General features: G+C 35.9%; 1 pseudogene; it reads left to right on the top strand.

Annotated features, from left to right (window-relative positions):
- LOC103271190 overlaps positions 1-10,176 on the top strand; it is a 33,792-nt pseudogene extending 23,616 nt beyond the window's left edge.
- The last annotated feature ends 272 nt before the right edge of the window (positions 10,177-10,448 follow it).

A 10,448-nucleotide genomic window follows, 5' to 3' on the forward strand; every position in this document is an offset into this window, starting at 1 on the left:
ATACAAGTTAGTTTTTTGGATCTTGGTATAAATAATGTTGTATATGAGTTGGGTTCCCAGGCCAGCTCCCAATGACTCATATAGTTATTCTGCCAGTTACTTATCTAAACTTCTGATGTTCCCACTATTGGATAAACCCCTTGATATTAGGGGCTAGGTCTCATTCATGTTTTATACCCTGCAACATCTAGTTAAATGGCTTATAGATCATGGGAATTCGCTATCTTAAATTCTGCCTCAAACAAACTAAACCTTAAAATATATATTCATGGAGGAAAGGAATTGATTCAATCCTTGTTTGTTTATTTGACCTGAAGGTGAAGTTCAAAGAACAACCTCCTCCTTATGTGGAAACTGCATTCTGTCATGTATGATGAAAAGGAAATGCAAAATTCATAGACATGGAGAACGAATAACCTTTTCCTTGTTCACGTGGTCTCTGTTAAGCTGCCTCAGAGAGGAGTTTTTGTCAGGGCAGCTACTATTGTCCAGCCAAAAGAGATACTTAGATTCTTGAAGGAAGCAGCTTACTTTTAAAAATAAAAAATCTTATTCCTAAAACTGAAATTACCTGGCAAGGAAGCACTGTTGTGTTATGTATTTTAGAACACAGTATTAAATGAGTATGCCGTAATGAGGAAAATAGCATACAAGAAAATGTAATAATTTACTGATGGTACTGTTTTAGTAAGCTGTACTTGAGTGAGTCTAAAGAATGTCTTTTGTTCCCGATGATATACAAGAATAACAAGAATGCAGAACCTTAAATTTAGCTACTCTTCACTGCTGTTTTCTTACCACCTAAAATAATGTCTGAAATATAGTTGGTCTTTAGTAATTATTGACTAAATGAATGAGATCCTCTGTTCCAGGATTCTCACATTTTGTTCCTCACAAGGTTCTTACCACTGCTGCCAAGGATATGGTCATAGGCCCGATTGGTTATCCTGGCATAACGGGGAGTCATCAGGCAGTCTAGCTTAATGGAAAGAGTTTTGACGTTGGGGAATCTGGATTCACATTCAGGTTCTGCCACTCAGGTTAGCCCCTCTGAGTCTCCCTCTCCCCATGTGTAAAATGAGAACTAGTACATATATCTCAAGGATTGAAGGAGGTAGTGTGGGAAAAGTATCAGGCACAGTGCCTGGAGCACAGCAGACATTTCATAAATGCTTGCAACTATTAGCATGCATAATAATAACAATAATAAGATGATAATGATGATGGAAAAAACATAGATCAATCAGTATCTACCAACACTAAAAAATTAACTGAGATAATTAAGTTTTCCTACTGTTATGATTGCTCTGTAAATATGACTAATAAGGCCTAACTGCTGTAATCTTCTCCAATACCAGATGATCTAGCCAGCATACTTAAATATCTATCAGTCAGTGTGCAGTAAGACACATTCCTGCACATAAAGGCGCATGGAAACAGATTCAGGAAAAAAAAAAAAAACAGATAAAATAAGCCTTATGTAGGTGGATGAGTAAATGAGTTATTTGTTGGAGTACTTTTTTGAGTTTCATAAAAGTGGATTAAAAGGTAGGCTGGAGAATAAATCATACGTGATCTATGCCTTTAACCCAGACATTTTGTTCCTAGAAACTTATTCTAAGGAAATATTACAGTTATGGACAAAAGTGTAACTACAAGGACATTCACATCCACAGTGTTTGAAAGAGGAAATATGTAAATGATCAGACTATTCTACAACAAGGGATTATTCTATAATGGGATATTGATGTAGCCATTAAATGAAAAAAACAGGTCACCAAATTGTATGATCCTAATTTATTTTAAAAAGCAAAATCACACAGAAAAAGAACTAAAAGATTTTAAAAGTTTGAAAAAATAATTAAAGAATAAACATTTAGGGAAAAATGTGGCCAAGACATAGACATGGTATTCACTTTTTTTAACTTTATTAAGGTATAATTTACATGCAACAAGTTGCACACATTTAAAATACACAATTATATAAATTTTAATAAATATATACACTCATTTTAACTTGTATTTTAACTTGCATCTGGCTTCTTTTACTCATCATGATTTGATTCTTATCCATACTGTTGCATATGCCAGTAAATCATTTGTAATAAAATTAATTACTCAGTAATCTGAGTAGTCTGTAATTGTGTGGATGTATCACTTTTTTTTATCCATTCACCTGTGTATGGATATTTGGGTTGTTTCCCAAATTACAACTCAAATTTGACTATTACAAAGAAAGCTGCCATGAACAGTCATGCACAAGTCTTTGGGTGGACATGTGTTGTCTTTTCTCTCGGGTAAATATCCAGGAGTGAAATGTCTATGTTGAATAATTGGTGTATTTTTGACTTTTTAAGAAACTGTCAAACTGTTTTACAAGGTAGTCGTACCATTTCATATTCCCAACAGCAGTAACCTGTGGTAATATGACTCATTCTTAAAAGCTGTCTTAAATTTCAAAAGTAAGTAAATGATTGAAACATGTCATATGGTGGCGGTAATAAGCCAACTTGATAATACCTTATTATAGGGTTGGCTATGAGAATTAAATGATCCTTTAGTAGTTTTATCATTTTTATTACTAGTCTGTTAATCTAATTAATTTATTTAATCTTTAACAGTAGTACATTTTAAAAAATAGTAGTACATCGGTAACTAATTTTGACAAACTAAAAATAAACAGGTTAAACTTAGAAGGTCAAAGTCACATATTGTGGAACGATATCTCCATTCATAAAAACATTCATAAACACAATACAAATTTCTTTTATCCTTCCTAGTACAGAGGCAGTGATTACCTGGCATAGTAGTAAAATGAATCCCCATAATTGTAGTTATAGTCTTTTTATATCATTTTTGTTATAGTATTAGCACTCAGTGAGTGACCTTTAATTATATACCGTTCAATTCTGAATGTGAAGTTATGAAAAATATAAGATCAATTCAGAGTTGGTTATTATATTTGTTAAAAAGAAGATATTTACATTGACTTGTTCTTATTTAAGATGTTTTCACTACACAGACTCATCACCTTCACTTTGGGATGTGGAGTTTGCTAAGCAGTTGGCCACAATAAGTGAACAACCCTTTCAGAATGAGTTTGAAGAGATGATGCAGTAGACAAAAGAGGGGAAACTGTGGGAGTTCCCAATTGACAACGCAGCGGGTAAGTGTTGGCACATTCCCGCTCTAAAGTCACATGCCTATGTCCTTCAGTCATAAAACAATTGCATTAATGAAGTGCAAGTTTACTTACATGAGCCACTTAAAGCAAAAATGTAAAATTTTTCCCTGCATAACATAGATGCTTTGAACTGGTAATGGAATATTATCTATATTCCTGGGTGTACTTTGGAGATGTTACCTCTCCCTCAATCATTGACATTCCTGTTTCAACAACAACAATATTGTGAAAGAATCTGCCACTGACACTATTTCCTGTGCTGTACTGTAATGTTAGCAACATTTTTATTAACATTTTTTCCAAGTCAGAGTAACTTTTTTGCTTTTGTCTTAAAAATTGCTTTGTTCCTTCTCTGGCTCTTTGCCTGCATGGAGATTTACAAGAACCATTTGGTGGAATTGTTTGCACTTAGATTTTGTCATAGCTTTATATATTGGATTAATAATATCATTTTAATTTTAGCTTTGACTTTGATTTTCAGTAAATATGATTACATTTTTACCTCTGCCCAGCACAGAGTCATTCTAAGGCTGTTTTTGAAATGCTAAAATATTAGCAAGGATGGTATGTGTGGTCTAGGAACCTCCAGACCGGGTACTAGGAAGGCAGAAGTCAGTGGTACACTGTCATTAATGATGAAACACGTAAGTTTGTCTTGTTTGTCCAAACTCCAAGAGAATTAGTGTTAAATTTGACCTGTTTTCTGAGGTTCAATTTCTAAAAAAAATAAAAAATAAGAAGGAGAAGAAGAAGAAGCCCATTGTTTGGTCAGGTTGGGGAGTTAAATGTGGCAGGTGTCCATATGACACTATAGCCCTGTAGATAATATTGCTACTTAGCGTTGGAGAGGGGGGTAACTCATTTCGAACTCCTTAGGGCAATTGTTATCTGAAGCAGAACCAGTAAAGAACTGAGGAAACTCTCACTTTGATCCTTTCCCTTTGTACACACTTAGAAACTTCTGAATACTTTGAGAGACTGGCATTGTAACCCAGAACCCAGTAGTCCAGTAACTTTCTTTTCTATTTGAAGGTTAATGAAATATCATCCTTTCCCTACTAATAATGAGCTTCATGAAGATTTACTATGATGTTTTTGGGGAAAGATGTTTTGCTTGGTTTTTAGTGGCTCACCATGTCAGTGTTGGAACTTAATACTGAAAGTGGCAAAATGACAGGTCCTGTTTTACAATTTACTTCCCAGTATATTTTGTTTATCCAGTAAAAAATTAAGGTTTGTTGTTTTGCCACTTAACGAGTTTAAATAATTTTTCCAAGTCAGAATAGCTTTTTCTGTTTTTAAGAACTGCTTTATTCCTTCTCTTGTGCTTTGTCCACATACATATTTACAAGAGCTGTTTAGTGGAATTGTTCTCACTTAGATTTTGTCATATTAAATATGTTGAATTAATAATGTCATTTTTATTTTAGCTTTGACTTTGTTTTTGTTTTGTTTTGTTTTTTGAGTTGGAGTCTCACTCTGTCGCCCAGACTGGAGTGTAGTGGCCGCTCCCAGCCACCGCAGCCTCCACCTGCTGGGCTCCGGCAATCCTCCCGCGTCAGCCTTCCAAGTAGCTGGAACTACAGGCACATGCTACCACACCCAGCTAATTTTTTTGATTTATTGTAGAGATGAGGTCTCGTCAAGTTGCCCAGGCGGGTCTCGAACCCGTGGGCTCAGGCAATCCACTCACCTCATTCTCCCAAGGCACAGGATTACAGGCTGAGCCACCAAGCCCAGCTCAACTTTGACTTTGATTTCCATCAATGTAGTCACATTTTTACCCCTCCCCAGCACAGAGTCTTTCTAAGGCTGTTTTTTAATTGTTTCCCAAGGGCAGTTCTCCATTTAGAGGTTCAGTGGACAAAACAGTGCAGGATGGATACTAATCACACATTTGTGTCTGTTCTCTATTGGGCTTAAACTTTTCCACTTCTGTCCTTTGCTAGGGTGTCCAGAATATGTGCTGTGATGGGAGCCAACAAGAATAGTTAGGAAAATTCAAATGACTGTGAAACCCTAAGGAAGGCTCTGTGATGTGGGCAAGTCTAGTGGGAGAAAATGAGGGGTGTGTAAAGATGACTAGGCATGTGCTTCCTGGAGGGTCTGCTTTTGTGTATATGAGATTATGGCATATAAACAAAAGCCCCAAGGTGCCAACCAGAAAATAAATCATAGTTGTGACAATACATGGAAGTGAAAACAACAGTTCAAGTGAAAAATGGCTGAATTTCCCTCAGTGCTCTAATACACCCTTGTCACAAGGAACTGGTCATTGCAATTAGCTGGATTCTACCCTTTATTTGTTGCACCATATTTTTTAACTATATTCAGTAATATTTAAAGCAGAATTAGATGTAGAATTAACCTGTGTCTGCACAAAAAATAATATCATTTGTGTTTTTATTTCCATTTCCTGATTGATTGCTAGCCAGGTTACACGTCTTGTCATGTGTATTAGCTATGTGTATTTCCTCAGTGACTTACCTCTTTACATCCTTTGGCTACTTGTGTTGGGCTAGTTATTCTGTTATGAACTTTAATCCTTAAACTGTTGCATGTGTTGGAAATATGTTTCCCAATCTGTCTCTTTTCCTTCTTTTAAAATAATTTGATTTTGTAAAACACAGTAAGCAGTTAGTTTAGTATAAAAGCTAAAGCACAAGACTTATAACATGAAGCAGTTCTTTTTTTTCTCTCTCAGATCAGTTCTCAGTCAACCTCTTTTAATATTTTAGCTCTGTTTTATTTTTTTACATTCTTACATTACATGTTTAATTCTGCTGTCTATTTTAGATGTTATCCAGTGTGTATATCATCTCTTCATCCTTCCAATGTAGATATATATATCACAGTTTTGCGTTAGCTCTGTATTCCTTGTTTATGTTAGTATGACTATGGATAATTGCTTAATGCTAAAACAAATCAAGTACTGTAAGAATATGTCCTTCTTGTTCTCCCACCCCCACCCAAGATTAACAGCTCCTTTATTTTTGCTTAGTTTTACATTGTATCTCCAGCTAGGTTTTTCTACATTCCTTTTGGCCTTTCACATTCACATGCTCAAAAATATTAGAAAACCTGTATGCCGGGCTCGGCTCAGCCTGTAATCCTAGCACTTTGGGAGTCCAAGGCGAGAGGACTGCCTAAACCCACGGGTTCAAGACCAACCTGGATAACTTGGTGAGACATCATCCCTACAATAAATCAAAAATTAGCTAGGTGCGAGAGCATGTGCTTGTAGTTCCGGCTACTTGGAAGGCTGAGGCAGAAGGATCGCTGGAGGTCAGCAAGTTGACTATGAGTGAGACTCCAACTCAAAAAAAAAAAAAAATAGAAAACTGTGGACTTTCCTTTTAGTCCCTGGATACCTGGAGGTCTGCCTCTAGCTGTGGTCTCTCCCCAGGCTCCTGGCATGGCTGTGTTCCTGTGACTTCATTTTGCCCTCACCCTGGGATTTTCTGTCTCCTCTCCTATAGTTGAATACCCTTTCTTTCCATCACATATTTTCTTCTCTTTAAGTATCTCTTTGTTTTGATGGAGCATATGCTCCAGTATAATCTTGAAAAATACAGGAAAGTAAAAGATTTTGAGAGCCTTCATATATAAAAACATCGTTATTCTGTCCTGGCACCTACTTAATAGTTTAGCTGGGTATAATATTTGAGATTAAAAATAAATCTTTCATAATTTTGAAGCATTTCTCCACTCATGTTGTTGAGAATGCTTTTGCCATTCTTTCATTCTTATCCAAGATTTATCATACCTGTCTATTTCCTTTTTTAAAATTTATTTTGATGTGCAGTCTCTCTGTGTTGCCTAGGCAGGTCTTGAATTCTTGGGTTCAAGCAATCCTCTCTCCTCAGCCTCTTGAAGTGCTGGGATTACAAGTGTGAGCCACAACATCTGACCTGATCTCTTTATTTTCTTTGGTAACTTTTAGTATCTTCTCTTTATAAGATTCATAAGTTTCAGGGTGATGATTCTTGTTAAGGGATTTTATGTTTAAAATCATTGTTCTAGGCATCATTGGGTCCTTTTAATCTGGGAACATTATTCTTCTGTTCTGAAGAATTTTTGTTTTATTATTTGTTTGATAATTCAGGCCTCCCTATATTTTTCTTTGTTTTATGCTTGGAGAACCTCCCCCAACTTTTATTTTGTAATCTTTCTATTGGATTTTTGTTTCTGTGCCTTATTTTTAACTTCTAAACTCTTTGGTGGTGGTGTTCATATTAATTAGATTTCTTCTGATACCTACATTCTACTAGTTTCCTCAAAGCTCCTGTTTACTTTTTAATTTGTTTTATTGAGATCCCATAAATTTAGTGATTCAGACAGGGTAGAACTTTGCTATAATAGTTCAGGTTTCAGACCAGTAAGCACACAATTATCCAAGGATCGAGGTTTCTTCCATCTTGTTTCTTTTCCTCCTGTAGGGCATTTTTCTCATCTGCATGATTAAAGATGGCTCACAGGCACATTGTGTTCAGGCTTACAGAAAGGAGAAAGAATGTAGTATAGGCGATTCCATTGTCCTAAAGGCTCTGGATTGAAAATGTCACATGTCACTTCTGTTCAGATACTGCTGGTAAAAATTTAATAATATGGCCATGCCTAACCCAAAGAGGGCAGGAAAATGTAATGTACAATTGTTTAATTATTTTACCATGATAAGAAAGAAAAATGCATTTTGATAGATAGGTATCAGTTTCTGTCAAGGTGTCTTTCACTTACCTAGAGACTTTCTTAAAATGTCTGCAATCTTTGGATGTTTGTTTATATATGAGAGAGGGAGGTCATGGAAAACAGTTTATTATGTGTGTATGAATAGGTGGGGCTTGTCACCTGGTAGCTTCATTTCAGAGGAATTGGGAAGAAGCCACTTCATTTTGGGACTTCCAAAACTCCATATTTAGAATTCTTCTCTTGAATTTCTCCAGTGAAAATCTTTCAACCACCTGACTTGAGGGTCATAGGCCTTGGCTTTGCCCAGAGAACCAGGAGAGGGAAAGGGTTGGGCCTGAGGGGTGTTTAATCACTCAGCATGCAGACTTTCACTTTATTCTCCTTTTATCACTCCAACAACTTGTTTCCTCTTTCCATTTCAATTTCTAGAAAGGTTACAATGCCCATCCTCTTTGGGAATGGAGGAGTGCAGTCATCTCAAGGTGCAGGTGGGAGTGGAACATGGGAGAGCTAACCAGTCCCTAAACCGGCTTATAATTAGTCCCCCTGTTTTTTTGGTCCCTCATCTCCACTCCTAGCTTCAGTGGTATCTGGTGTCTCTAATTTGAAGCTTGTTGATGCCTGTTTGCTTCTTATTTTCTCCCCTTTTGCAGATTTGGATGGTGGCATCTTCCACTCTGCTAAGTCAGTTACTAATATGTGCACTTTCTGTCTTTTATAATTATGCTGCTATCTCCTGTTATTGTTTTTTTCTCTTTGTCTTTGTGCTTTTATACTTTTAATTATTTTACTTTCATTTAGTAGATCTCACAAGAGAGCAGAGACTTAAGAATGGATTCAGTTTGCCACAGTTTAATCAGAAGCCCTTGCTGCTTATCTTTTAACTCTGTTTATAGAATGTCTTTAGTGAACAGATATTTCATTTGCACATAGTCAGATTTGGTAGCCTTTTTCTGTTTAATCTGTCTAGAACCGATTTTTGTATAAGGTATACTACCCTCTTCACTCTTTTTTTTTTTTTCCCCTTTACTTTATACACACCAGTACTACTTGTCTGCATTCATTCATCAATTTCATTCAGGAAAGATCTGTACATGATGCCTCTCTGGTGCATTTCAAGTTAAAAAAACTCTTGGTCTACTTTATCTGATATCTTATAACCAATCATGCTTTTTTTACAAAGTTAATGCTACCAAGATACATCTTTTTCATTCTTTTTACTCTCAATCTACCTATATTGTATTTGAAATGAATTTCTTATAGACAGCATATAACGGGATCATTTTTATATCTCCTGTGCTAATCTCTGTCTTTTAATTAATATATGTAGACCATTAACATTTAAAGTAATTGTTGCACAACCTCTTTCAGGTCCCCTCCCACTGTGGGAGCTTTTCTGTCTTCTTAATAAATCCTACTTTCAAGAAAAAAAAAGTATTTGTTGATTTGTTAGGATTTAAGTATAAATTCATTTCATTATTTTTTGTTTATATTTTCTTTATTTTCCATTCCTTTTCTATGTCTCAAATTTTCATTCCTGTTTATCTTTTCTTGGTTTCCTGTGAGCTGCTTAAATTATTTATGATTCCATCTGGTTTTATTTATGTATTTTAAAATAAAGTTTTTCCATTTTTCTAAGTGGTTGCTGCATTTATTAAAATATTCATTAGCCAAAATTGCTGCTACATTTTGAACATTTACAGTATGCTAGGGATTGTAAAAGAGCTTCATGTGCTTTATGTTTATTTAATCTCTACAAAAACTCCAGCAAAGTGCTATTTCAATCCTCATCTTATGCCTGAGGAAACTGACACTCAGAGAAGTTAATAAAATTTTTCCCAAGTTCCAGTGTTTAAATCAGTGGACAACCCTAGGCCTAACTCCAAAGTTCATACCTTTAACTGCAATGTTATACTGCTGCATTAATACTAATGTTATAACACAGATTTTACATTTAAAATTACAATGTAATATATTTTGTGTCCTTGCCTAGGTTTTGATGATGATGGTTCAGAATTTCATGATCACATGTTTCTGGATAAATACCTTGAGGATTTTCCAAAACAAGTACCAGTCTGCCACTTCATGGAGCTGGTGGCTTGGAGCCTTTCCAGAAACCCTCATCTGAATGTTAAGCAGAAGGTGTAGCACATCAAGTGGTTTGGAAATTATTTTGCTGCAAAAAAGGACACGCTCAAAGAAGACAGCATCCAGTTAAGTTAAGGCCACAGAAATTTCCATTTCAAGCTATTAGAGATGGCTGTTATAACTAAATAAAATACTTCTACTAGAGTTTGTGTATACTATGTTGATTATTGCATTTGATTTGACTGGTCTAAGTGTTAATTGTTTAAAAAATATGGCCGTGCTTGGTGACTCAGCCTGTAATCCCAGTGCTTTCGGAGGCTGAGGTGAGTGGATTACCAGAGCCTGCGGGTTCGAGACCCATCTGGGCAACTTGGCAAGGCCTCATCTCTACAATACATCAAAAAAAGTAGCCGGGCATGCTAGCACGTGCCTGTAGTTCCAGCTACTTGGAAGACTGAGGCAGAATGATCGCCAGAGCTCAGCAGGT

Source organism: Carlito syrichta, unplaced genomic scaffold (genome assembly GCF_000164805.1).
Source record: "Carlito syrichta isolate Samal-C Ts95f unplaced genomic scaffold, Tarsius_syrichta-2.0.1 Scaffold311396, whole genome shotgun sequence".
Classification (NCBI taxonomy): Eukaryota; Metazoa; Chordata; class Mammalia; order Primates; family Tarsiidae; genus Carlito; species Carlito syrichta.